Genomic DNA, 12,304 nt, shown 5'->3' on the forward strand with positions numbered 1-12,304 from the left:
CTCTCTCTTTCTAGTCCCTGTCAGTACTCTTGCTGCAGCATTTTGGATCAGCTGAAGGCTTTTCAGGGAGTTTTTAGGACATCCTGATAATAAAGAATTACAGTAGTCCAGCCTGGAAGTAATAAATGCATGAACTAGTTTTTCGGCGTCACTCTGAGACAGGATATTTCTAATTTATAGTTTATAGTATAGTTTTTATTTCATATTTATATCCTGTTCATAGCCTGTACATAGCTTGTACTCACTACAGCCTGTACATACTTATAGTTATAGAATATTCATAACATACTTCACACCGTGTACATGATAACATACCATAATAGACCCATTTCTGTAATATACTTACATATCTATATTATTGCTAATATATATTGTAATATATCTATATCACGGCTAAAACACTTTCTGGATGGATGCAAACTGCATTTCGTTGCCCTGTACCTGTGCATGTGCAATGACAATAAAGCTGAATTCTATTCTATTCTATTCTTTGAGAGGCTGCTAAGAACTACATCATCTCTATAGCTCCCATGTACGACTGCTATGGAGGCACAATGGAGTATGCTGACCAGCTGTATCTCCACCTGGTATGGCAGTTGCACGCGACAAGAAACAACTGTAGTGGTAAGGACTGCAGTCAACATCATCAGGACTTCTCCATTCATCTAGGATGTCGTGCACAAACAACATCTCAGCAAAGCATTGTTTCCATCATCTGTGACTCCGCCCACTGACACCACGCACTGTTCTCCCCCTAGAAACAGATTCTGTGGCATGAATTCTGTTTTAACTTTGCTGTCTTGGTTCCAAAAGTTTAAGTGCAATAAAATTGCAATAAAACTCCATCTCTGCATAAAGGTAAGATAGAATTCACCCACTCTTCCAAGTGCTTCCCACTCAACCTCTCTCTATTTCCTAAGATCCTGTACAGTTTTTCCTTACTTACTGTCAAGTTTTATTTTCATACATTTTTCCACTTTTCTTAGATTTTTCTCAGATGTATATAACCTACATTCTTTTTTTAAAAACCTAAAATACGTTTAGTTTTATTCATTTATATTATACAGTCTAATGGCAAGTAAATGCACTGACATTTTTTCAGACATTTTGTCTGACTGGTGTGTGTTCTGAACGACAATAAAGGGTCTGTTATATTTTATTCTAGGCTAAGACATGCAAGAGCTATACACAGCCTTCCCCAAAGGCCAGCTGGTGTTAAAGCAGGATGATATCTTCATCCCTGGGGGATTTTTTTTCCCCTAGAGCAGGGGTGTCGAACTCCAGTCCTCGAGGGCTGGTGTCCTGAAACTTTTCCATGTGTCCCTGCTGCAACACATCTAAATAAAATTTATTAGGTCATTAGCAATTAGCTCTATAGAACTTGACTGCATGCTGAGGTGGCAACCCCTAACCCTACTCAAGTAAATTTAAGTAAAAGTGTATGTTTAAAAAAGTACTTCTAAAACTACTTTTATTGCACCATGTTCATTCACTCTTGAGCTGCTGTAACATGAATCAAATGGCTGAACTGCCACCTCACCATGCATTCAAGTTCTATAGAGATTTACTAATGACCTACTAAATTTTATTCAGGTGTGTTGCAGTAATCTTCAAAAGAGATTGAGGTGATGATTATTTCTCTAACAATACTCATAACATTTAGATCTAAACAAGGGGTGGGCAACTCCAGGCCTCGAGGGCCGGTGTCCCGCAGGTTTTCGATGTGTCCTTGAGCCAACACAGCTGATTTAAATGGCTAAATGACCTCGTCAACAGAGGCCTGGTGTTAAGGGAAAATCCCAAACAGAAGTCTGCCAAGGCAAACAGAAACACAGTGAGACAAAATACTTAATCACATGTACATGGGTGAACGTCTCAAGTGAGAGTCACACAGTGTACCTTTTTATTCGTGCATTTATAGTCACTGGTGCCCACACAACAGGGCGGCGTATTTTCGCTCTTCTCAGAAAAATGACTATACAACAGTATGTGGCTATCTTACTGGAACATTCCGTTCCTCTTTTTATCAAGACATGTTACACAGGCGTGCTCTCCCGCCCAGCAGGCCGTCCAAGGACGAGCTTCCGGCAAGCAATATGAATCACAAACAGCAATGCATTTAATAAAAATCTTTTTACACCTGGTAATGAACTAATCATTTGATTCATGTACGTTGACCCAGGGTGATATCTAAAACCTGCTGGACACCGGCCCTTGAGGCCTGGACTGGGACACCCCTGATCGTTAGAAAAGTTAGAAAAAAAATCACTTCTTCCTAGTCTTCTCCTTTGTTTTTGCTCTCCTCTTTCTTATCCTAATTATCCCACATAGTTTAAATGGCCACAGAGTTTTTCTCCTCATTACTGTGATGTGAAATAATGAGCAGTTTATATACAAAAATGAAAGCTAAATAAACATATGGATATTGTAAAAGAGGCTCCATGCTCCACAAACGGTAAACACACATCAAGTGCATCTGTCAGGGCTGACTCAATGGACTCAAGCGCTCACTCAGGGAAAGTGCAATGAATATTTATTTACAAACACCAAGTGAGCTATATACAAATGTGGGGGAGTCAGGGAGTTCCAGGAATCCACAGGAAGGAGGGAGAGGGACACTACGCTCCACTTCAGCCACACTACACGCTCCTCTTTTGACACACCACGTCACTCTGCCAAACACTTACGCTCAGGAATCCAGGAGAGGGAAACAAGAATGGGTCCAGGGAATCTATATACAATAAATAGACAATGAGATCCAAACCAGGAAATCCCAAGGAACCACAAGAGACAGAGCCAGGGCTACACTAATGTGAGTTGTACAATTATCCAGCAACCAAAAGCACTGCCTTAAATAGTGGTCAGGACTAGCAGGATAATGGGCCAGGGTGAGTAACTGCTTGCAGGTGCATGGGCCAATAACAAGAGAGAATGTATTTCTCCTATATTGGCTTCTCTTCATCAGTTCTCTGTTAAATCCACAATTTAATTTAACAAAAAATTCTTGACTAAAAAGGCCCAATCATATCTTACAGACCTCATTGTAATATATCCCCGCAAAAGAACACATCGCTCAAGATAGACACTCTCTACTTTTAAGATTAGGTTTTGTTTGTTTTGTTCCTGATGCAATACTTAGGCTTCTGGGGATATAACATTTTCTTCTCTACTCGTCACTTTTCACTCTGTTTCTTTATTACCATTACTACATTTAATCGTTAGTAACTAATAAATTATGGCCTCCCTCTCCTATTGTTTACATTTTGTCTTTTCACTTTCTGCTTTCTTCTCTTTCTGCTATTTCTCAATTAGTTGCGGCAGATGCCTTATTGCTGCCCCACTCTGAACTTCATTCTGCCAGAGGTTTCTTTTTGTTAAAAGGAAGATTTTCTTTGTTGATTGTTGGGGTTTCTTTCTAATATTGTAGGGTTTCTACTAGGTGTGGGAATTTAACACGTTAATTGTGATTAATTTAAAAAGAAAAACTAAAACATTAAAAAAAATAACGCATTAAATCGCACTTTGCATTCCAAGCAAAGGGGAACTTTTGTCAATGCACAATTTCACTGATGCACACATCAGAGCTACAAAAATGGAAGAATCAGAAGAAAGCGCAAATTCAAGCGCATTTCAAAAGACAGATAAAGACATCTGTTTCCTATGTCTTATCCAAAATCCTGTGTATATACTGTGACTGGTTTAACCCTCAAGTAGCGACTGAAGGAATGTCCTCAGTATTTGAAGGGAGCCTACTTATCACCGGGTGAGGAGCAGGTGAGTTGATTACTGCAGGTGTACCAGGCCAGAGGGTGGAGACCAAGAGGATTCTGCTTCTGAAAGGTAAGGTAGGGTTACCACACACACATGCACACAAATAGACAGAGAAAGCCAAGATGGAGACCGGGAAAAATTGGCAGCAGTGCCAGGAGGACTGAAGGACTATGGCAGTGTATTCTAACCATCTGTCTGATGAAAAGCTGAAAAAGAAAGGACCAGTTTTTAAATATCTTTGTCCTTAACTTGAAAGCTTAAGTGTAATTTTGTGATACAAAAAGGTCGTAAGATTCTGAAAGTACCATCAGAGAGGTAGAAAGGTATTCCAAAGCAAATTCAGTCCCACCATTGGAAGTGGAAAGTAGTGACAACTGTTAGTGGTACAAATTATCTGAAATTCCAGATCATACTTCCAAAAATACAGGGAGACATACAGGGAGACCTCCTCATGTGACTCTCAGAAAGGAAGCAATGAGATGCTTTAGCAAAATGCTGCCCTGTTGCTTTAGGTTTCTTTATGGTAATTAACCAGTTCTAAAACCATGTGTTGAATAAGTGGACCATATAATAATAATAATAATAAAAAAAGATTTAACATTCATTGGTGGAAAAAAGCAAAAGTTTATAGAAAACAGACTGCTCTTTGTTTTTTAAGATTTCCTTTATATTTCTCTCATATCACAGTTGTTCAGGGGCAGTGTTGGGGAAGCAGGTTTAGCGCATTTGGATGAGCATGTAATCATATGGCGCATGGCTTAGAGCGGCCAGCCCGGGTTCGAGTCAGAGCTGCAGCCCTTTTTTACCCAATTTCAATCTGTGATTAATACAGTTTCTCTGATTATGATTCTGATTGCCGGAAATCCAAACAAAACACGCAATAAGAGGCTCTAATGTAAGCGTCCTGTTAATGTTGGTGGCGTCAGTTACACAATGGACCCAGAGCCAGCAGTGCACGGGCAGGAGTGCATTTCTTACTTGGAAATTCGGACACCACTTCATAAGAATTCAATCCAATCCAATCCAATCCAACTTTATTTATAGAGCACTTTAAAAACAACATTGTTCACCAAAGTGCTTTCCAGTAAAAAACAGAGATAAAAGTTAAAAACCATACATTAAACAAAGAAATAAATATAAATAACAATAAAATAAACACATAAATGAAAAAGAAGATAAAAATAAATCAGTATATATTAAATATTAAAACATGAGTAAATTATACAATTAAATATACAATAAATAAAATTAACAAAATAAAGGGATTAAGAGCGACCAAAAACTGATTAAAACTGACTACAAGCTGACTCTGGTACTACTCCTGAAAAGCCTTGGAAAAAAGGTGTGTTTTTAAAAGTGATTTGAAGATTTCAAGTATTGGGGCCAGCCTCATATGGAGGGGCAGCTTATTCCATAATTTGGGGGCCACAACAGCAACAACTCATGTCCCCCCAGTGTAGGAACAGCAAGAAGTGACTGGTCAGTTGATCTAGATAAGAAGAATGGGATGGACGAAACTTCAGTATCTTCGATGTACTATTGCTGTGTGATTTGTATTACTATTAATGAAGGCTACTCGCCACCGAGCTAACATTAGGTATTTCCCAATTCATAGGCCGCATCCTTCGAAGGACCCGGCCTTCGCACTCTACGTGATTGTTAGCTGGCATTAGCTGAGGTTAGTTCATACTGCAGACTGCTAAGCTGTTTCTAAATACTCAAGTATGCTTGTCCGTACTCGCGTTCTCGCTAGTCCGGATCTCGTAAATTCGCACGGGAGTCCAGACTTCCCAAGAACACAGTGCGATCATTCTACAATTGGAACTGTGTACTTGATGACATTACAGTTTTTACTGCCTCTCCCAGAATACGATATGATAGTGCTTTTTTTTCTTAAAGCAAAATGTTTTATCTCGCATGAAAATTTGTCAGCTGAGTTGCAAGCACAGAACTGTGACCGTGGGTGGAAAGCCGCCTATTCAACTTAACACACACACGCACACCTTACGGTTTCAGGTCAGCTGTCTAAAAACAAGCAAGTCTTTCTATAAGGTTTTCTCTGGTGTGTTAGAGAGTCACATAAGGAGGTCTCCCTGTATGTCTCCCTGTATTTTTGGAAGTATGATCTCGAATTTCAGATAATTTGTACCACTAACAGTTGTCACTACTTTCCACTCTCCAGAATATGGTCTGAAATGTTGTTGACATTATTCACCACACAGAGTGAGTCAGACTTCTAAATATGCCAATATCAGTATTTACAAAAACATTTAAGGCCCAACTGCTTTGGAATACCTTTCTACCTCTCTGACGGTACTTTCAGAATTTACAAACTTTTGTATCACAAAATTACTTTTCACTAAAGTTTTAAGTTAAGGACAAAGCTGGTCTTTTCTTTTCAGCTTTTTGTTAGAATACACTGTCATAGTCCTTCAATCAGGGGCGATCGTGGCTCAGGAGTTTGCAGTTCGTCTTGTAATTGGAAGGTTGCTGGTTTGAGCCCGGCTCCAACAGTCTTGGTCGTTGTGTCCTTGGGCAAGACACTTCACCCGTTGCCTACTGGTGGTGGTCAGAGGGCCCGGTGGCACCAGCGTCTGGCAGCCTTGCCTCTGTCAGTGCGCCCCAGGGTGGCTGTGGCTACAATGTAGCTTGCCACCACCAGTGTGTGAATATGTGGATGACTGAATGTGTAAAGTGCTTTGGGGTCCATAGGGACCAAGTAAAGCGCTATACAAATACAGGCCATTCACCATTCAGTCCTCCCGGCACTGCTGCCAATTTTTCCCGGTCTCCACCTTGGCTCTCTGTCTGTTTGTGGTAACCCCACCTTACCTTTCAGAAGCAGAATCCTCTTTGCCTCCACCCTCTGGCCTGGTACACCTGCAGTAATCAACTCACCTGCTCCTCACCCGGTGATCAGTAGGCTCCCTTCAAATACTGAGGACATTCCTTCAGTTGCCACTTAAACGTTAAACCAGTCACAGTATATACACAGGATTTTGGATAAGACATAGGAAACAGTTGTGAATTAACTTAAGATGCAACTGGAAACATTTCAAATGATGACAACAGATTTCAAAATGACATACTGAACAAACTGATCAGTAGTAACCACACAGTATAAACACATACAATGACACCAAATGATAGCACACTATTAATACACAAAATACAAAATAATTAATAATAACAAAAAAACCAAAGACAGAAGACATTCTACAGTAATGACATACATTGTGCATATAATGAACAAATACAAAAAGATATAAAAATAATAGAAAAATAATTAAAAATGTTTACCAAAAATAAATAAGAAAGATGGGGAAAAAAAAGTGAACCCATTGTCATGCCATCCATGTTAAGCAATTAAGTATTGCATTAAGCTGTCAAATAAAATGATGATTAAAGTCTGAAAAAATTTAAAAAAGAAAACCCTTGCAGATAAAACTTGGTCTTTTTGAATGTCACAGGGTATTATGCATGTCTTCTATTTGGTCTTGGCTTTGCATACAAAGATAAGTGGGTTTTCACCATCAAGTCATGTTTTCCACAATTCTCAGCTCCTGAAAAGTGTTACAATTTAACAATGACAGAATAAAATGATCGACCTTGCGTTGGGGTTATGATTCTCATTTCTACCATGCTGCATGTTGGCAGCACCGAACAATAACTGAAAATATGAATATTCAGGGCACTGTCTTCAAATGAAGGAAAAAAAGATTTCAGGATGAAATGATTAACAATTAAAAACCATGACTTTGAGCTCTCTCTGCTATGAAGCTTCATAGAAGTCAGAGTGACTGTTGTGAGCACATCCTTGTGCAGGAGCTAGATTTAACAGGAAATCCCCCGATCTCACCTCTGCCTATTTTTTTCCTACTCGCAACACATAGAGGTGTTTTTATTTCATGTTTACTTACATATGAATCTCTGTTTTCATTTCCAAACAAAAATAGAAGAGCAAACTTGACATGAGGGGCCAGGACCAAAACAGGACCCGACACGACTCTGTGGCTCTTTGTATGGCTTTAATTTTGTCTTGCACACTTTGAATGTACTTTTCAGCCAGAGAGCCTATCCACTGGCCAATTATGTCTTCAGTGAGGTCTTCAGGATGATGGGTCCACAGGAGGGCTGACTGTTGTGGTTTGATCATCTTAGTATGTTGCCAAATTTGACCAATTTAACAAAGATTAAAAATAAATACACTTCTTTTGTACTTTCACTTATTATAGTTAGTATGCAATATTTCTTGCTAAAATGTAGACTTTTTTCAGAATCAGTCTTTTTCAGCCCGTAGATCTTGGATATTGTGGCAGGACGTTAGGCACTAACAACCACTGGCAACCAGTAGCGGTTTTAGATAAGGGCGACACGGGCGGTTGCCCGGGGCGGCATCGTGGTGGGGGGCGGCATCGGGCATCGGCAAAAAAAAAAAAAAAAAAAATGCTCGTACTCATGCTGCCCCAACGTCAGCCAGCGCATATTGGGAATGGCATGAGCACCGATCGGTTTTCTATCGCCCATTTGCTGGGAGTAAGGGCGCCCTTCGTTTGCGAGGTGTGCCTGCTGCTTGCGGCACAGAGAGGAGAGGGCGGGGCGGCGGGGGATTCTCTGACCGGGGGTCCGTTCTTCGTACCTCGCTTACTACATCCAAGATCAAATGACACATCCAAGATCAAATCATCGCGCTAACTTTGAGCTCGCTAATCCGGTTCTCCGAACACACCTGTTGTTGACGATTAGTATAGCTGGATGAAGTAATCTGAGATCACTGGGTGGCTTAAAAGGGGCTACGCATCAATAGTAGAAACACTGATCGGCAACTCTGTGATTGGTCGGCGAAGATGTCGAAGAGCGGCGCTCAGTATTTTACGGCAGCAGAGCAAGAACTCTTGATTGAGGGATATCAGGAGTTTCAGAGTTTAATTAAAACGCAAGGGAACACTGCAAAGGCTGAAAAAGCAAGGAGAGAGGGCTGGCAGAAAGTTGCTGACAAATTAAACTCGTAAGTAATTTATTATATTATATTACATTATATCATATTATATTATATTACATTATATCCTCTTTCACATTAGAGCCACAACAGGACCCACTAGAACATGGGAACAAGTAAAAGTGAAATATAAGAATATTCTACAGAATAGTAATATTTATCACTTATATTGCTTTTAGTCTCCTGAAAAGAGACCCTGAAATAATCTGTTTGTTTGTTTATAACAGCAACCAAGAAAAGGGCAGAGCAAATAAAGACAGATGGTGGTCCTGCACCCCTCGTCACACCCGGCAGAGGAGCTGGCCCTAGGGTTGAATGCCACCAGACCCATTGTTGAGGGCATCCTGGGGCAGCTCTTCCTTAGACCAGCAGCCGGGTGCAGTAGTAGCGCACCATCATAACTGGTGCTATTTGTACAATGTAAAATATTTGGTTGTTGCCTTAATTAAAATGCTTTTTGTACTGTGACATTTATTGACATTGTGGGGTTTTTGTGTAGTTTTACATAACACTCCATCACTTCTACCTGTTCCCATGCAAGGGTGACTGAAGCATGCACAGTAAGTTGAGATATATATATGTATATATATATGTGTATATATATATATATATATATATATATATATATATATATATATATATATATATATCCCGTCTATCCCGCAATATACGCTGAATTCTGAATACTCTCCTTATCAATCTTGCACCTTCCGTAATGGGTTGCTCGCGTACAAACGGACAGGACATGGCTGCGACAGACTTCCCAAATCCACCTTCGCTTTTATAGCCGTGGTCTCTCATCTTGATTACACGAAGTAATTTACTATTACTACCCTAAAATATGAATTACATCTGACATAATCTACTACATGACATAGAATGATTAATAGTACATTTCCCTTTTTTTCGGAAATGACCTGTATGTATCTGTATGAAATCAATAAAAGAATCAAATGCTGCATTATCTTTAGTTACATTGATAATATTTATTTATGGTAAAACAGTGGCGAAATATCGCTGTTGCTTTCGTATAAATGCAGCGGACATACCTGAGTGGCCGCGATTTAATCTTGTTTACATAAAGTAAGCCTGCTCCCAAGCAGGTTTACGCCACGGATCTGTTGCTATGACAGCAAGTCCCGGATGAGCTTCGGAGAACCGAACGATCCAAGATCACGCGAAATCGTCAACAATCAAATCCGGCTAACTTACTTAGCGAGGTACGAAGAACGGACCCCTGGGTTGTGTGAAATCTCAGAAATGCACCCTAGACAAAGTGAATCTGTGAACTAAGGTGTAGGTCTATTAGGTTATGTTGTGGTGATCCTCGATGTTGGAGCTATTTAGAGTGAATGCTTGTAAAAGCATTCACAGTATTGTTCTTCTAATCTTTATTAGTGTGAATGAAGCATTCACAGTATTGTTCTTCTAATTAGTGTGAATGCTTGTAAAAGCATTCACAGTATTGTTGTTGTAATCTTTATTCTATTTAGTGTGAATGCTTGTAAAAGCATTCACAGTATTGTTCTTCTAATCTTTATTAGTGTGAATGCTTGTAAAAGCATTCACAGTATTGTTGTTGTAATCTTTATTCTATTTTATTAGTGTGAATGCTTGTAAAAGCATTCACAGTATTGTTCTTCTAATCTTTATTCTTCTATTTTATTATTAGTGTGAATGCTTGTAAAAGCATTCACAGTATTGTTGTTGTAATATTTATTATTAGTGTGAATGCTTGTAAAAGCATTCACAGTATTGTTCTTCTAATCTTTATTATTATTAGTGTGAATGCTTGTAAAAGCATTCACAGTATTGTTCTTCTAATCTTTATTATTATATCATATTCCGTGACGCTTTTTTGGCATCTATCTCCTTCAAAACCGTTCAACTTAAAAACCATTCAAACACCATTAGATTCCTCTTCTTTTGGACATGACTGCTTCTACTTTTCTCATTTTTAACATTTATATTTTTAATTTTATTCAACTTTTTTCAACAAAATTTCCCATGTATTTCAATGGAGAGACCCTTCAAATCCTTATTCAACTTACTCATTTTCAAACTGTATCTACTTCCACATACATTGACATAGAGCCACCATTCAAACTTTAAAACGAAGACAAGATATTCAACTATTCAACCTGTATTTATCTTTTCAATATCTATTATACTTTTCTTCAGTTCCAGTTTAAGTTTCATGATGTTTTTTCAGCCGTTTCAGAGTTTATAATGGGTGTGTATGGGACGGAATGTTGGGGCTAGAGTGAGACAGCTGAACTGCTAGAGTGAGAGGAGCCAAAAATTAATCTTAAAATATTTTTTAAAACTGCTGCTGTGTCCACGGTGTTTGGTCTACAGGTATGATTTTACCCTCAAAACGTAGCCATCGCTGTCCTCTTTCATCCATTGTGTTTACTATTGTCCTAGGTGTTATGGTTCTTTCATAAATGTCACCAATGCACAGCCTCCTCCTCCAACTCCTCCATAGACTCTAATGTTAAAATGGCTCAGAAGGTTCGTTTGAAAACCAGAAGTACAGGCTGTCTTTACACTGTCACCACGTCCATATAATAAACTCCACAAGCATGAAAACTGAGAATTAGGTAGACTGGACATTGCTGTCACTCACGGTGAAAGAATTTTGTGAATAGGACCTGTACTTTTCATTTGGGAGCGATTTGTTTCGACCTGACTTTTCTGTTCATTTTAAGCAGCAAAAGTGAGGTGCATGTCTGTGTGCGTGTGTATGGAGCCCTGGCTCAGTCACTATAGCAACCAGGCTCACACCTGCCTGCCTAACGAGCTCTCTCTCACTCTGCCAAGATTCATCTTGAACACTTCTCTTTCAACTGCTGCTGTGTCCACAGTGTTTGCTCTACAGCCATCATTTTACCCTCAAAACGAAGCCATCGTTCTTCTCTTTCCAACAGCGTGTCTTTCAAAGCTCAGAGATGTAAACCTTTAAAACTGTGTGGATCCAAATGGAGGGATCATATTTTAGTCATTCAGTTATTCAAAGAATATGAACTTTTAATATTCGTTCAGATGTTTTCTGACTCTAAATTTGTTTTTTCTCATTTCTTAGGTTTTTCTAATTTACATTTAAAACACTTTCAGCTATTTTCCAACTTCTTCTCTGTGGATGTCAGCTTTTAGCAGTTCAGCACTTTTCTGTACATTTCTGTAATTTTGATCTCATTCAAAATTTTTAACTCAAAATTCAACAATTAATTCATTTCAGTGCATACATTCAGATTCAAGCATTCACACTGCAGTTTCTTCAGAAAATGCACTTTCTAGTTATTAGTGTGAATGCTTGTAAAAGCATTCACAGTATTGTTCTTCTAATCTTTATTATTATTATTATTATTATATTTTATTATATATATATTCCGACGCGTTTTTTGTACTGTATCTCCTTCAAAACCGTTCAACTTAGAAAAACCATTCAAACACCGTTAGATTCCTCTTCTTTTGGACATGACTGCTTCTACTTTTCTCATTTATAACATTTATATTTTTAAAATTATTCAA

Source organism: Oreochromis aureus, linkage group 12, assembly GCF_013358895.1.
Source record: "Oreochromis aureus strain Israel breed Guangdong linkage group 12, ZZ_aureus, whole genome shotgun sequence".
Lineage (NCBI taxonomy): Eukaryota > Metazoa > Chordata > Actinopteri > Cichliformes > Cichlidae > Oreochromis > Oreochromis aureus.